The following is a 16,311-nucleotide window of genomic DNA, read 5'->3' on the forward strand; positions in this document are numbered from 1 at the left end:
GACGGGTGCTGATTACAACTTCATGGTGACAATCTTCTAATTCCCAAATTAACTTTGCAGGTTAAACAGTCAATTTGAAGAAGCCCTGAGGTATCTAATTTCTTGACATCATTACACCGTCTATGTAACTCTTTCCCTGAAGGAACGGTACTCTTTATTGAGTTGTTTGTTTTACAGGGTTTATTAGTGCTGTTTCATCTTGGTGGCCACAATACCCAGCAGAAACGACTTACGGGAGGTGGGGTTTATTTTGGCTTGCGGTTTCAGAGGCTTTAGTTCATTATGGAGGAGAAGGTATGGTCCCAGTCTGTGGGGGTAGGAGTGTGTGGTGGTGGCTCCTTATATCATGGTATATGGGGAGGTGGGGATAACCTTCAAAGACCCATGACCAGCCACCTATTTTTCCATAGGTCTTCCTTCTAAATGACCCACAACTTCTCAAACACAGAGCCACCTCCAGAGGACAGCATTAAATCCAGTGGAGGACATTTTAAATTCAAACTTGTGCCAAACCCAGAGCTCTTCTCTTAAAGGGAATGGGAAATCATTTATTCTGGTGCCATTTTGAGTGAGCAAGACCAGCCACACAGATTTAGGTTCTCCCAAATCCCATGCCCCAGTGTGGAAGCAGTTTCATAGTTGTACAGATGAAAGCAAGTTATAAATCCAGGTAAGTTTAGAATACACATGTGGGTACATCAGAAAGGCAGTTACATCAAGATGGGAGAAGTTTCGCTATAGGCCCAAATGCTATCTGATGATGTTCTTGACTTTTGGGTTGGTGGAAGCTAGTTGTCTGCTAAGTCAGTAGATTCCAAAGCGTTTTTTATTTATTAGTCATGGGATGTTAGATCAGACACAGAGGTGGGTGGTCAAGGAATGGTTGTTCTGGAGGTTGAGAAGTTAGCCCCAAATAAGGTAATCAGTCTCTGGACACGCAACATTCCAACTTCCCCAATAGGACTGCTGTTCTAACAAGCCAATCGGTCACTGATACAGCTACTTTTCAGGAGTTTTTGTTCTCAAAACTATAACTCAAGGTCACCACCTTCATTCCAGGAAATGCTGCTACTTAATACTAGAAGATGGTCTTCTTCTTCAGATACTTGTTAGAAAAGTCTTTTAAAATGCCAAAATATTGTGTACTGGAGGCAGGTGGATCCTGAGACTTTGACCCCAATCACTCTAGTTGAAGTTCTGAGTTCCTTGAGGAAGACAGTCTGATACCTATCTCTGGCCTGCAGAGATACCTGCATGGACAAGAGTGTGAGTCCCCGCGCATACCACACACACACACACACACACACACACACACACACACACACACACACACACACAATGCCTCTGGTTGGGGATGAGAGGTTTGTGGGTTATGTCCATTTCCCTTAAGCTAGCTTCTCCAGCAATATTGTTAATGAATATGAAGTCTCATAAGAAATGTCAGCTTCAACTGCCTGAAAATGAGCTACCAGGGTGAAGGAGCATATTAGCTAAAGGTCTTCATGCATTTTGAGGATGGGATGAGAAAACACTGGAGCCTGTTTCTTCTGTGTCAGTCACTTGGCTCCATTTGTTATGGACACAGCCATGCAGACAGGTGGGTGGTGTACAACCCACATAGCTGTGACTGATGATTGACAGCCACTGCCCTAACTGTAGCTCTCCCCTGTTGTCTGGCTCACAACTGAAAGAGAAATTCAAGATGGAGCCGCTTCCTGTATCTCCCCTTCCCCAAGTTCTCATCTCAATAGTTCATGAGGAGTACCTCCGTAGTCTGTCCTCCTGAGCTGAGAGGGACACTTGGACTGACCGTGTCACCCAAGAGGGGATAACTCATGAAAGCTGGCTGATTTCCACTTTGTTTACGACTGTATCTTCCTCTTTTTGATTTTCTTGTAAATTAAGGTTGAGGTTGGGGCATCTGGGCACAGAGGAGAGAAAGCAGAAGCTCTGGAACTCAACCTCCCTTCTGTCTTTGTTATCTGATAACAATAAATAGCTTTGAGGGGGAGTTATCTGGCATGAAGGAAAGCTAGAGACCAGTAGTTTAGGACTTTGATTTTCATACCAAGGTCCAAGCTTGAATGCTAAGAAAGATATAACTAACAGCTGGCCCTGGAGATGAGAGTGTAGGTGTCCCATCCTGGGATTTTGTGGATTCGCCAGGTAAGCGTTCCAAGGGCAAATGGACCCAGGTGGAAGGTCTCCTGACTTCCTTCTGTCTGATTTTTCCAGTGCCATTTCCTTGGGACTGAAGAGCTACACACTCCACTCGAGGTATACTGAAGTCAACCCTCAACCTGACATGTTGGCTCACACTCAACATGATTCGTGGGCTATACCAGCAGATGTGTAAAAGAGCTGGGGCCTGTCATGCCCTCCTTTGTGCTTTTGAGACAGGATCACATGCAGCCCAGCCTGGCCCCAAATTCACTTATATCTGAGGCTGACCTTGAACTCTTGGTCCTCATGGTGCCCCTCCCAAGTGTGAGCAGGAACTCACGGGAGTACCCAACCCCCTCAGTTGCTTCTCCATGTGAAACACACAGGTTTAGGGCTGAAGGCTTTCTTCTGTACCAGTTCAAGAATGCTTAAGGAGTCAACCACAGGAGAGACTTCTCCATTGTCACCAAAAGCAGCACACAGCAAACAATGATACAGTGACTTACAGATGCCCTTGGGTAGAAGCCAAGTCTCTTTGCCAGACTCTGAAATAGCCTAACCTTTCTGGATTTTTAAAATAAAGACATTTTCTCTGTCCAACCCCCAACTGTCACCTTATCGGTAAGCTGTCTTACAAAGTGCTGTTGAGCAGAATTATATCATACTGATCCACACACGTAACATCAACATTTCCTTCTTCATACAGGGTGGAAGAAGGAGTGTCCTTAGCTATTGACTAATTCGCACAAAATTACCAAGACTCAGACCAATATAATAGTGGATTTATTTGTTGTTGAACCCAATGCTGTTCTGGGTATATGGGGGAGGGGCTATAAGCCACAGTTAAATGCACAAGCAGATGGTCCAATTTAGCTACTGCACTTACTGGCTAAGGTCCAACTCCCTCTTGAAGTTACTGTGGGGACTAATGAGGTTACAGTAGCCTCTTCTGGCGACAGTTTGGCTTTCTGCACTTTTAGTTATTCATTGTCAACAAAGGTCCCCGAACACCAGAAAGAAAGTTCCAGAAATAAAGATTCCTAAGTTCCAAATAGCGTTTATTGTATCCAGTATTCTTGTTTTATTCTAAAATTAATTATTGTTGTTTCTCTCCCACTGTGACTTATTTATCTGTGAAGCTTTACTGTAAGTCTATGAGTACAGGAAGAAATGTATGCTACAGACAACTCAATGCTATCCATGGTCTCAGCCATGCATTGTGAGCTCAATAACACATGCCGTGGCAAGGGGGTAGGGACACCATAATATGTGAAAGGCTGTGGATGGACTGATGACTTTTTACAAGTTTTCCTTTCATTCTCAAGGAATACAGCACTACCACAACATAGTGGGAAAGATGGGACAGATACCTGCTCCCACCTGCCCGTCACTCTTTCCCTTCTGGGGACTTTTGCCCTCTGCAGGAAAACTTCCTGTGAGCTGGGTTGGGGCCTCCTACCCTTCATTTCTTCAGCTACAAACACAGGAGTGTATCTTTACCTTCATTATATCTCAACCATGCTGATGGAACAGGAAAGAATATGTGATTCAAGCTGCCTCCCCTGAGTCCTCCCAGGGACTTTTCTTTTGGCTGTAGCTATCACCAGAGCTTCTTCTAAAGCTGATCCCACAAGGCATAAATTTTATCACCATTGTGGCCACTGTTCACTGGTATTTGGGAAGGCTCCCTCAGAGAGGAAGGACCTGTAGGGTGTGTGTGTGTATGTGTGTGTGTAATCGGTGATTGACCGTGTGAACTACCCCCTTTGTAACTGAAGAGCTGGTTCATCAGTCTATGCAAGGCTGCTGTCTATGTGTTTGCTATAGGACCTTGGAGTTGTGTAGGCAGGAAGTCTGAGCTGGAATGCAAAGACTGGGATGAACATTGGTTTCTTCCCACTTTGGTGTTTCAAATGAGCTGGAAGAGGGGATGGCATCCTTCATCATGGGGCTGAACACATAACTGATCCAGGAAGATAGAGGGTACGAGTGGGTTCAGGAGATGCAGATGTCATGAGTTAAGCCCTCCAAGGTGAGCAAACTAGCAGGACCACCATCAGCCACTGCCATGCTGCATGCCCAGCCCAGGCCTCCCAAGCATGAGAAGAAACACTTTACCCTCATTGTCAAATTTCATACAAAGCTAGGCGGTGGTGGCACCTGCCTTTAATCCCAGCATTTGGGAGACTGAGGCAGGTGGATCTCTCTGAGTTTGAGACCACCCTGGTCTACAGAGTGAGTTCCAGGACAGCCAGGGCTGTTATACAAAGAAACCCTGTCTCAAAAAAGAAAAAAAGATCATACAAAAATGTGTCTGTGGCCCAGATCAACTGGGACCTACACTGATATGTGATTTCTGGGAAATATGTCCCTGCTTAACGACATGGACATTGTGAACTCTGTATGCTGGCTTTATGAAGAGAATGTATTGAAGATGAAATAGCACCAGCCTGGGCCTAGCCAACTCTAAAGCTGTAACTGTCCCTTGAATGTCATTGAGTCATTGAGTGGATAGTGACATTAATCAGAGCTCTGTCTTTTCAAGTCGAGCAGCCTAACCAACAGGGAGCTACTTTCAGAGCACTGTCATTTAGCTAACTAGTAATTCCTGCAAAGGCCATCATTTTGCTATGGCGATAGGAACAAAGTGAGATGCAGGGATTGATTAGTTCACAACATTTTCAGTTTTGGTGAATGACAGTTTACTAAACACTGGCAAAAAGCTACAAAACCCTATACTCAACACACCAATAAAGTTTGTCATTACCGTCAAATGGCAGGTATAAGCTTTATCGTAGTTTAGCAGATGTGGCGAAGCAGCCTGAGAAGCCAGACGGATACCCAGACAAGGCCTGCTGGCGGAATGGCCCGAGTTGGGCCCCAATGCTTCAAATTTACATTATTTGGCCAGTGAACAGCTGTTCAATTCGCCAGTTTTAAGAGGGTCCAGCCTCCTCAGCATAATTTCAAGAGGTTGAAAAGCAAATATAGTTTATGGAGTGAAAGGACATATTTTCTCAGTAACTGGAATCCTTGCACACATGTCTCCCTCTCCCCCCAGGATCATCTTTTCCCAGATCAGCTCTGCCCATGGTAGAGGCTGTGTGAAGACTCCAAATGCTCTTTTGAAGAACATGGAGTGGTTTGAAGGAGATTTTCACCAGGATCTTGTCCAGCCTGGCACAGAGCTCTCATATTCACACCAATTGGTCAAAACACCAGTGAGCAGTGGGGAAAGCCTGGCTTTCTTTTCTTAAATTATTTGTGGATCTCATTCTGTTCTCAATAACACTGTGATGCTTGTGAGTAGCTATTGCTTGTTTCCCAAATTACTTAATTGTCCCAGCCACAGACTCCCAGTTGGTGTCACCAGTATGGACATGGAGTGCCACCATTTGGAGCATGCTTTTGAAAATGAGTTCTGAGAACAATGCTTTTCTTCTTCCTCTTCCAGAAGCCCATTACATATCAGACAGTGTGCTCTTGCACATGGGACATAGACATGTGTCTGTGTGCATGTGCAGACACAGACATGCATAAGATATACCGGTGTGCATGCGTGAGTGTGTGTGTGTATACACATGTGCCAGTGTGCGTGTGTGCCTGTGTATAAGCGCACATGAAGGCCAGTGGAGTATGTTATCTGTCTTCTTCCATTGCTCTCCACTTACTGTTCCACTGAATTCAAAGCTTTCCATTTCAGCTAAGCTAGCTAGGATGATCCTGTCTCCACACATACTCCTTTATTATTATTGTTGGAGTCACAGTTCCTGGTGTTGTGACAGGCTTTTATGTGGGTACTGGGGATCCGAACTCAGGACCTCTTGTTTTTACAGTTTTTACTCCCTAAGCTGTCTTCTCATTCCAATCAAAGGCTTTTTTGTTTTTTTTTTAAGTTTACTTTATTGTTTGAGACTCAAAAGTAATAAATATAGCATGTAGAAAATGTAGGCTGCTATGCAGAAATATTTTTTAACACTTGTATGCTCAGGTTGTTGACTTTATCAAAGCCTAAAGGCTCCTGGTTACTAGTTATAGGAAGAAGAGCATTCTGGGTAAGTGGGACGGATCACGGCCCCATGAAGTACCTTCTCTTCACTCCTTATTCCTGATGCAAGCACCATTCATGTGCTCTCATGAGATGGCTTCAATCACTGACTATTGAACCTCCCTGGTTCTGCTCTTACCTCCTTTGCCTCCCTCCATTCTGCCAATGGGCCCTTGGGACTTCCTGGGACCCTCATCCTACTTCGGGCTACCTACCTCCTCTCCACCCCCATCCTCCCACCCCACACCCCGGCACCCTCGATCCCCCTACCTCCACCCCCCCCCATGTATGTGTGTGTATGTGTGTGTATGTGTGTGTATGTTTGGTATCTATAAGACAGCATCCAAGGTGCTCTGGAGTCAGCGTTACAGGTGGTTTTGAGCTGGGAGATGCACTTGGGTCCTTTGCAAGGGAATCGGGTGTTCTTTACCACAGAGCTGTCTCTCCAGCCCTACCTTACTTTTCTTTAGGGCGTTGTCAACACAAAAACACCTCTTTTAACTCCCTTGCGAAGGGTTGTGGAGAGACAGCAGGGCACAGGGGCATAGTAGGAGCACACTGTTTTCTTTAGACCTAGGTGTGGTTAGGGTTCTTGAGGCTTATGACCTTTTCCTGGTTCTTGTCAGCCTTGCCCTTTAGGAAGAGGCCCCCACAAAGTTCACGTGCCAGAAACAGGATCCCCAAAGTTCACACGCCAGAAACAGGATCCCTAGTACCCACATAAAAGCCTGTCTTTTTGGAGGAGGGGGTCTTTGGGAGATAAGATCATGCAGGTGGGGCCCAGGGATGATTTGGGTGGTGAAGAGTAGCATGAACTAGCATCTTGCCGCATCTCCTCATGTGACGCCCTCTGGCATGCTGTGGTGTAATAGGGAAAGCCCTCACCAGATGATGGCAGCATGCTCTTGGACTTTCTACCATCCAAACCCACAGGTCAAATAAACCTTGGCTCATTGTAAACATCCCAGCCTCGGGGGTTTAGGTTACAGTGCCATAAAACGAACTAAGGCTTGTCTTCTTCAAGAGTTAACCCTCCTGAGTTATGCCTTTGCAGGGCTGTGTTCTGCCCCCTGCCCCTCTACCCCTTACATAAGTTTTGCTGTCTGAGACAAGAAGGCGGTAGCTGTACTGGCAACAGGTGCTGAATCATCACAGGCAGTGCTATTTAGTGCAAGCATCGGGATAGCCTCCGCCCCACTAATTAGGGAAGGTCTTTTCTCGTGCAGTCAGTGTTTGGCATCCTGTAGGCATGGGCATTATGAGTTAAAGCAGCTCTAAAACTTAAGCACTAAATCAGGCCCTTTATTTATAGCTCATTTTACAAATGTGAATTAAAGTGGCCCAGGCTTATGACACACTCAAATTTATTATCCCCACTTGATGGCTTGGATAGTTAAATACTCGGGTGAATAAACTTAGAATTCATTAGGTTTCATTTTCTCATATTTCATATATTTGCAATCGACTCTCTTCCTTGGCAGTTTTCAAACAAGAAAATTAAGCTGGCTCTGAAATTTATGGATGCCTTCTTCTAATATTCCTTTAATTGGAAACTCAGATGCAGCTTCCTAAGCAAGCCGCCTGTGGAGATAACTTATATAATTGAGCTACCTTATTGTGTGACTGCTTATTATTCTTTTTTTGTGTGTGAAGCTCTCTTATCTCTGAAACACTAAGAGGTAAGAACTGCAGAACCAAAGCTGGGAGGGTTGGGTTATATTTGTGTTGTTGTTGCTTTTTTTTTTTTAATCTTTGGCTTGATACCAGGAAGGGCTGGTCACTCACAGGTTTACTGGACACCGTTGAATATTAATAAATACGGCAGCTTTGAAGACCCTTAACCCCTGCACAATGTGGTGTTTTCTAAAATAATTAGGGGACCACAGGAGCTTTTTCTATGGGTAAAGGAAGTCTGTCTTTCCAGACCCTAGGTCTTCAAAAAATGCATTCTGTCACCTCCTGTACCATGTGAGAGTACAACTTGGGACACTCTATTAACACTTGTAACAGAGAGGAGTGGAGAGCAGAGGGGAGAGAAGGGGAGGAAGCATGAGAGCAATGGTATCTCTGGGAGGGTTTATACTGCACAAGGATCTCTATGAGGTATGCCAAAGATGCACCATCACTCCGGAATTAGCTTGTCCACTGTGGCAGGAGGGAGGCGCTAGGGATTGCCAAGGCTTTTAGTGCTAAGCACTTAGCATACACCAGTGCCAAGCCCTTCAGGGGAAGTAGTGTTGGTTGACTTCATCTACTTCATTCCTTTCCTGCAGTCTCGATTTCAGACGCTGGGTTTATGATGGGCTAGCTGCTGTTCTCAGTGTTGTGTGTATATTAGCTCATTTAGTGTTCATGGCACCCTGGGTGGTGGAGCCACCCCAGAGATAGTCTCTCTCTCTCTCTACAGATGGGAGGCCCTGAGAAGTCAGATTCAAATAGCCAATAAGTGGAGAAGAGAAAATTGACTTTCAGTTATGTACACCAGAGTTTGTGTCCTTAACTACTGTATTAGTGAGTGCTTTCCACAGATCCAGAAAGAGACTCAGCTGTGTGTGTGTGTGTGTGTGTGTGTGTGTGTGTGCATGTGAACATGAAAACTCAAGTCCATAATTTATAAGACTGGAGACCTAAATGGCACGTACCTAGAATTACCTAGGAAAAAGGAACTGCCCCTGGAGACCTGGCTAAATCAGATGAGACCATGTCTATGAGAGTTTTTTATTTGTTTGTTTGTTTGTTTGTTTGGTTATGAGAGTTTTTTGTTTGTTTGTTTGGTTGGTTGGTTGGTTTTTGAGACAGGGTTTCTCTGTATTGTTTTGGAGGCTGTCCTGTAGACCAGGCTGGCCTCGAACTCACAGAGTTTGCCACCAACACCCGGCCCTGTGAGAGATTTTATTGACTGATGATTGGTGTGAGTGGACCCAACCCACTGTGGGTGGCACCATCTCTAGGCAGGTAATTCTGAGTTATATAAAAAGACAGTGAATCAGAGAACAAGCCAGAGTTAGGAAACGGTGGCACATGCTTTTAATCCCAGCAATCAGGAGGCTGGGGCAGGAGAATCTCTGTGAGTTCAAAGCCAACCAGGGCTGTACAGAGAAATTTTGTCTCAAAAAAAAAAAACAAAAACAAAAAACAAAATAAAACAAGTCGTTTCACAGAGCAAGCCAGTTCGCAGTGTCCCTCTGTGGTTTCTGCTTCACGTCCTTTCTCTGACTTCCCTCAATGATGGATAGTGACCTGGAAGTGTCAGATGAAATAAACCCTTTTCTCCCCAGGTGGCTTTTGGTGTTGATGTTTATTGAAGTACACTAGAACAAGACCCAAGTCCAAAGGCATTCAGCTAGCAGGATAAATTTTTCAGTTGGGCAAAGTCAAACTTTTTTCTGTTTAGACCTTCAACTGATGAGGCATGCCCACAAACTCTAGTGATTTCAGTATTAATCTTATTCTCCCAGAAAACAAACCACACAGAAACCTCCAGAATAAAGTTTGATTATGTACTCAAGCACCATGCCTCAGTCAAACTGACTCACAAAATTAACTATGACAAGTACTATGATGAGCAGAACTGTCTATTCCAAGGTGTGTGTGTGTGTGTGTGTGTGTTTTATTCTAACCTCAGGATATAGCTTTATCTACACATAGGGTAGGTGCAAACGTAATTAGCTAAGATGAAGTCAGACTGGGCTTCTAGTACAATATGACTAGTCTTTATAAGAGAAGGAAGGATACAGAAGGGAAATGGCCATATGTAGGGATTCAGCTTAGCATGAGTAAACCATCTTGATTAACCACTATTTTGCCTGTTACATGACCATGACATATATTCCAAACCTTCCATAAGAAACAACCATTAAGCATAGCAGTGGAGTGTGTCTGGAGAGGTAACTCAGTGATTAAGATCACTTGCTATTCTTGAGGTGGACACTAGGCTGGTTTCTCAGCACCTACATTAGGTAGCTCACATCCACCTCCTCCAGGGAATGTTATGCCCTCTTCTGGACTCCACAGGTACCTGCACTTACACAGTGCACATAAAGACAAGCAGACATACACATACACATTTAAGAAATCTTAAAAAAAAAAGTTTGACAGTAAAGGTTGTTGTGCTCTGCTGACTGTCTCTTGATGTTTGACACCAAAATCACTTTTGATATATCTCAGTTGTCTCTGGCTGGCTAAGATGCATCTATCTCTGTCTAGTTTGGCAAATAAGCTTTTGCTCCTTGGGGTATGGGGATATTTCTGTGTCTCTGTTGCCCATCTATAAGTCCCTAATAGATTACAGTGCCTGCAATCCTGGATCTACCTGCCTCTTTCTGCACCCTCTGCCTCTGGTGGCCAGGCTTACACCCCAGAACTGGGCTCTTCTGAAGCACCATGTAAGGACAGAGGCAGGGAAGGCAACGAGGAGGCAGGAACGTAGACTGGGGTGACTTGGGTACAAGACAAGGGATCTTTGAGGCTCTGGAAAACATTAGGAGATCCCCAATGTCCTTGCATCCTGTCATCTCACACTAGGATTCCAGACCTGTGAGAGGTACCTTCCTTCTGTTGAAGTCACCCAGCATGCTCTCCCCTATCATAGCAGCCCTGGGAACTAACATAACCACTACGCTGTGGGGTCTGTTACTATCCTCTCCCTTGGGGAGCTGATGTTTTTTGGAGGGGAACCAAGAATCAAGAGACTTGGGTGGGCTATAAAATCTCCTTCAAAAAGAGGCTGGTAGGTGTGAATTTTATGAGCTGTTCTGGCTGAAAAGAGCAGGGCTGACTCAGAACAGGGCTGCTAGCAGACACATGTCATCTGACACTGAGGACAGAGCTTTGGTTCTCTGCAGCACGGCAGCTGGTTCAGAGGTTGGCATGAATCGGCATTCCCTGTGTTCTGTATAAACCCTGAGGTCTTCAGGAGAGGCCCTGAAAATCAAAGGTGATTCACATGACATTGGCAGAGGCTGAGCACAGCAGCTCAATGCCCACTGCAAGCCCTTCACATGACACTAGGGTACCTTCAGAAGCCATAATATCTATGCTTTCTTCTACCAGTCCCTGAAGGCTCCGCCGGATCTATACGGACCGTATTTCCTAGAGCTTTAACTCAGACACCACCAGGATGGAGAAGTCTATGAACACCTTGTGGAACAGTTGGATTGACTGGTCTTCCCCGTGGTTGTTTGAATGAAAATGGTCCTAGTGTCTCATAGGTTTGACTACTTGGTTCCTCATTGGTGGAACTGCTTGGGAAGGATTAGGAGATATGGCCTTGTTGGAGGAGGTGTGCCACTGTGGGTGGGCCTTGAGGATTCAAAATCCTATTCCATTGCCAGTTATCTCTTTCTCTCTGCCTCATGGTTGGGTCTTAAGATGTAAGCTCTCAGCTTCTGCTGCTCCATCACCATGCCTGCCTGCCTGCCTCACCCTCTGAAGTTGTAAGCCAAGCCCCTAAAGATTCTTTCTTTTAAAAGTTGCCTTGGTCATGGTGTCTTATGGCAACAGAAGAGTAACTAAGACATCCTGCTTCAACTTAGTAACTGGAGGCAAGTACACTGAAACCACTGAACTAGACCACCCTATGTGTTAAAACAGTTTATGGGGAACAAAATGTGGATTGTCTCTTGGGAATAGAGAGCAACAGCTCCTCGGGAAAGCTAGAAGACTTTGGGACAGTCAGCAGGGGCTTTGAGCTGGTGCAGACTGCAGGCTAATAGGCAACTAAATGGCCCTACCTGAGGCAGCTGACCAGGAAGGGAGGCGTGGCTTTCGTGAATAACAGAAACCTGCCTCACAAGGTTTCTGAGGAATGCTGAGTTTAGGTTTCTGTTTACTCTGTTACCTGGGTCCCGTCCAGGGCTGTCATTTGGGGACATTGTCAGCAGCATTGCTATTTTGGAGTCCACTTTGTGACTTAACAGTAGCCTAGTAAACCTTATTGGCCCAGAATCAACAGCGCTCAGTGACAACACCTTCTTGGGAACCACTTCTACTCTATGCAAGCTGTGCCCGCCCTTCTCTTAAGTGCTCTCCTAATATAAAGGTCCTCTCTAAAACAACCCTCTGCAAAACGCCTTCTTGAAGTTCACAAGACACAAGACCTGGAAGCCACCAGCCCAGGGTGGCTTTGGTGACTATTGCTTGTCTGGAACCCTAGACTTATAAATCATGCCCACCTGAAATGAAAAGGCTTCTGTCATATGCAAAGATCCTGCCACCCATCTCGTTACTTTCATTGTCTCTCTGTATTTTTCTGTTATTATTAATATTAAATATTACTTATACTTATACATGAGGGACACTGAGGCAGACTATTCTATTGGGTAAGAGATTTATTAGGAGAGTTAGTAACACCATCACTCAACAATATGTCAGGAGTTCTGAAGAGAGTTCAGACCCATGAGGCATAGGGGAAACCCTCTTTCATTGGTCTTGTGGGGGTAGTAATTGAATGAAAAAAAAAGAAAAGAAGGAAGACATGACTACTCTTAAGGTATGGAGAAGATTTTTATTGTATATAAAAGGGAGAAAGGGAGAAAGGGAGAGGGAGGAGTCCAGGCTGAACATGGCCAGCAGACTAAACTGAACCATGAGAGGAGGAGGAGAGCAAGAGAGGAACCATCTGTCCCCGGGCCAAGGGGCCGAGAGGCCAACGCAGCCAAAATGGCTGAGTTACATAGGGATGGGACCAGGGGAAGGAAGTGGAAGCCCAGCCCCTGGGAGGGAGATGTTTAGGGCAGGGGGCCGGGTGAGAAGCTCTGGGGGGAACCACAGGTACTGACTGAGACTTGTCCTGGGTTTGAGCAATCTCATGTAATTAATGAGATGCACCAAGTAAGTGTCTGACTCCTGGGTGGTGGGGCGTGGGTAAAGAAAGGTGTGGCCCTTTAGTTAATGTATGTGCATCATATTGGATATGCTGCCTGTAGTCCCTGATATCTCAGAGAGCCGAATAAACCCCCTTAGGGGAAATGAAAGTTACAGGTACAGATGGCCATAGTAGGGTGCCTGTCATCTGCTTTACAGAAGCTAGAAGGAGGACTGAGCGGGGTGCACGGGAGGAAGCTGGTGTAGGGGAGCTTGGTCTAAGCGGCCCCTAGTCCATTAAATTATGTGAGAGTAGAGGGGACAGCGGTGAAGAGGCCATAGGCAGCACATACCTAGGCCTTGCCATTGGCAGCACATACCTAGGCCTTGCCATAGACAGCATATACCTAGGCCTTGCCACAGACAGCATATACCTAGGCCTTGCCACAGACAGCATATATCTAGGCCTTGCCACAGACAGCATATATCTAGGCCTTGCCATAGGCAGCACATACCTAGGCCTTGCCATTGGCAGCACATACCTAGGCCTTGCCATTGGCAGCACATACCTAGGCCTTGCCCCTGAGCCCCAGGAGGCACACAGAGAGCTGACAAAGACTAGAAAGACCCAACCTTATCACAAGACCTAATGGACGGATCTATAAACTGAATGAGCTCATGCATGCTTCCTGCCTAGGGGAATGACAGTCTCCCTTTGATTACTGTGCCCTGTAAATGGACCTCCTGAAGACCCCCCTCCTGAGCCTCACAGAGGGCTATTAGCAGTATCCCAGCCTGCCATGAGAAAAGCCCACTCCTCCACAGCGCTAGTCCTAGGCCTAGCTCTGGGCTGCCGGTATGCACAACCTACCCAGATTCCCAGACACAGATTAATTGTGCCCGGGTGTGTTTGCTTCCTAGCTGCCCTGAGATGCCCACTTTGAAGTATACATGAGAAGACATGGTCTGCTGCACAACAGGGAGGAGACGTCAGAGGGAGAGTAGACAGGTGGGAGGGAGAGGGAAGAGGAAAGGGAGAGGAAGAAGGGGAAGGGAAGGAGGGGGGAAGGGGGACGGAAGGAGGAGGGGAAGGAGGCAGAAGCAGATTAGAAAGCAGAAAACAGAAAAGAGGTCTGGTGCCTTGATGGGACTTGAAAATCAGGAGCAGGTGAGTTGATCTACCCTGGAAAGTCAAGGGTTTGGACAAACATCTCCTTTGCTGTTCAAGGCTGGGGGGCTGGGAGCTGGCAGGCACACACTCTCTCTTACAGGGGTTATGGCAGGTACAAAAGCAAGTAGAGACAAAATGGCAGGAAAAAGCCAGAATTCTACACGGCAGGGCTAACCTCCCCACCCCCACCCCCTCTGGTTGCAGAGACAATCCCTAAGAAGTACACAAGTACTACAACTGTCACTGAACAAGTCCACACAAGGTGTTCCACAAGGGGGAGTGACCTACGAAGGACGTGCTTTCAATTTCTAATGGATGGGTTTATTAAGCATATGGCAAGCAAAAATAGCGAGTAGTGGCCACAAGGAAGCAGAATCATCAGATGAGGTGTTTACAACATCCAGCAGAGATGATTGGAGCAGCCCCGAGGAGAGAGAGAAGGGAGGTGACGTCATCAAACTGGGACTTCCAGCATCCAGGAGACACTGCCTGGGGAAGCCAGCCAGGATTTCTGATTGAGCTCTTTCTCTCTCTCCATGGATGAGCTTCCTTCCAGCTTCTTGTTCCCATGGGGAATTTTGTACCATGGGTTAAACAATAGTAATGTCTGTTGTAAAGTACCGTGTCTGGCTGCATTGCTGTTTCTTCTCTCTTCTTGTCATAGTGTTAGGACCCAGCCCATCTGTGGTGATATTTTGTTTATGATCTAACAAATACAGCTTGCCTGAAGATCAGAGTGCAAAGCTAGCCACACTACTTAGCCATAGAGGCCAGGCAGTGGTGGTGTACACCTTTAATCCCAGCACTCAGGAGACAGAGGCAGACAGATCTCTGCTAGTTCAAGGCCACCCTGAGCTACATGAAATTGATCCAGTCCTAAAGAGAAACGGAGCTCACAGAAAGGTGACCCCAGCTCTGTGGAGGCGGAGACAGGGGTGATATGGCTGGGTAGAGGAAGGAATGCAGGGTGGGAGGAGACAGGAGCAGAGTGAGTCTGAGGAGCACTGGAATCGGAAGCAGTCTGAGGTTTGGTGGAGACAGCTGCCACCCAGAGATGCAGTCTGAGGACAGGGGCTGCTTTGCTTCTCTGATCTTCAGCTTTAACCCTGATATCAGTCTCTGGGTTTTTATTATTAATACCAATTATAATTTGTGCTATACCTATCCCCCTCCAGCCAAAGGCCTTGGGGTACACCTGGAGACAAAGGGGAGGAGCCAACTTCTTAGTAAGCTTAAACAGCACATGTAAAATTTACCAGAATAGGTTATGTCACACGGGCTGGAGCAGCATGAGAAGCAGATTCGGTCAGTGGCCAGGAAGATACAGAACCTTTTCCTTCCGTCATTCTGGAGATGAAATTTGGGACCTCAAATTTGCAAGGCAAGCATGCTCCCACTGAGCCCCATTCCCACCCCAGGTCAGACCCCTCTAACCTGATCTGATGTGGCTGAGATGACAGAGGTGTGACCCTGGGACTTGTTTCATGGGTCATGGCACAGATCAGCCTGAGAGAGCCACTGACCTATGTGGTTGCCTTTGTGTGTTATTGTATCAGTACATGCCAACACAGACCAGGACAATGAGTGCCCCTAAGGTCACTGGACTGCTGTGTCTGAGTCTCAGTTTCTCTGTTTGTAGGCTGGCGATCAATTAATTACCTACTTCCTCAGACTCTCAGATGGTTTAATAAGGGCAAGCATATCAAGCGATTATGGAAAGGTTACCCCTTGACCCTTGGTCCTGGCAAATACACAAACTCTTCAGCATGGCTTGGATCCGTGTCTCAGCATCACAGATGTCTGAGGAAATGAGCCCTGCCTTCCAGACTCAGCCTAGAACAGGCTGAGGGGCTCCAGGCACAAGACAGAGGGGCTGGTCAGTAGCCGAGGGATGAGGGTGGCAAAGCTCTGCCTCTCTCCGCCAGGAACAGGGGAATCGATCGTGAAGGAAAGCAGCAGGCCCTTGAGCACTCCACAAGCCAATAATAAAATTTAAAATCAATGGGGAGGCTGACAGCAAACCGATGGAGGGGCCAGAGGCCAGGCGGAATGAGTTTCTGTGCTCAGAGCAGGCAGACAGGCCGGACAGCAGGGCTTCCAGTGAATGGCCTCCTTGGAGAACTAG

Source organism: Mesocricetus auratus, unplaced genomic scaffold, assembly GCF_017639785.1.
Source record: "Mesocricetus auratus isolate SY011 unplaced genomic scaffold, BCM_Maur_2.0 Super-Scaffold_100676, whole genome shotgun sequence".
In the NCBI taxonomy this organism is placed as follows: Eukaryota; Metazoa; Chordata; class Mammalia; order Rodentia; family Cricetidae; genus Mesocricetus; species Mesocricetus auratus.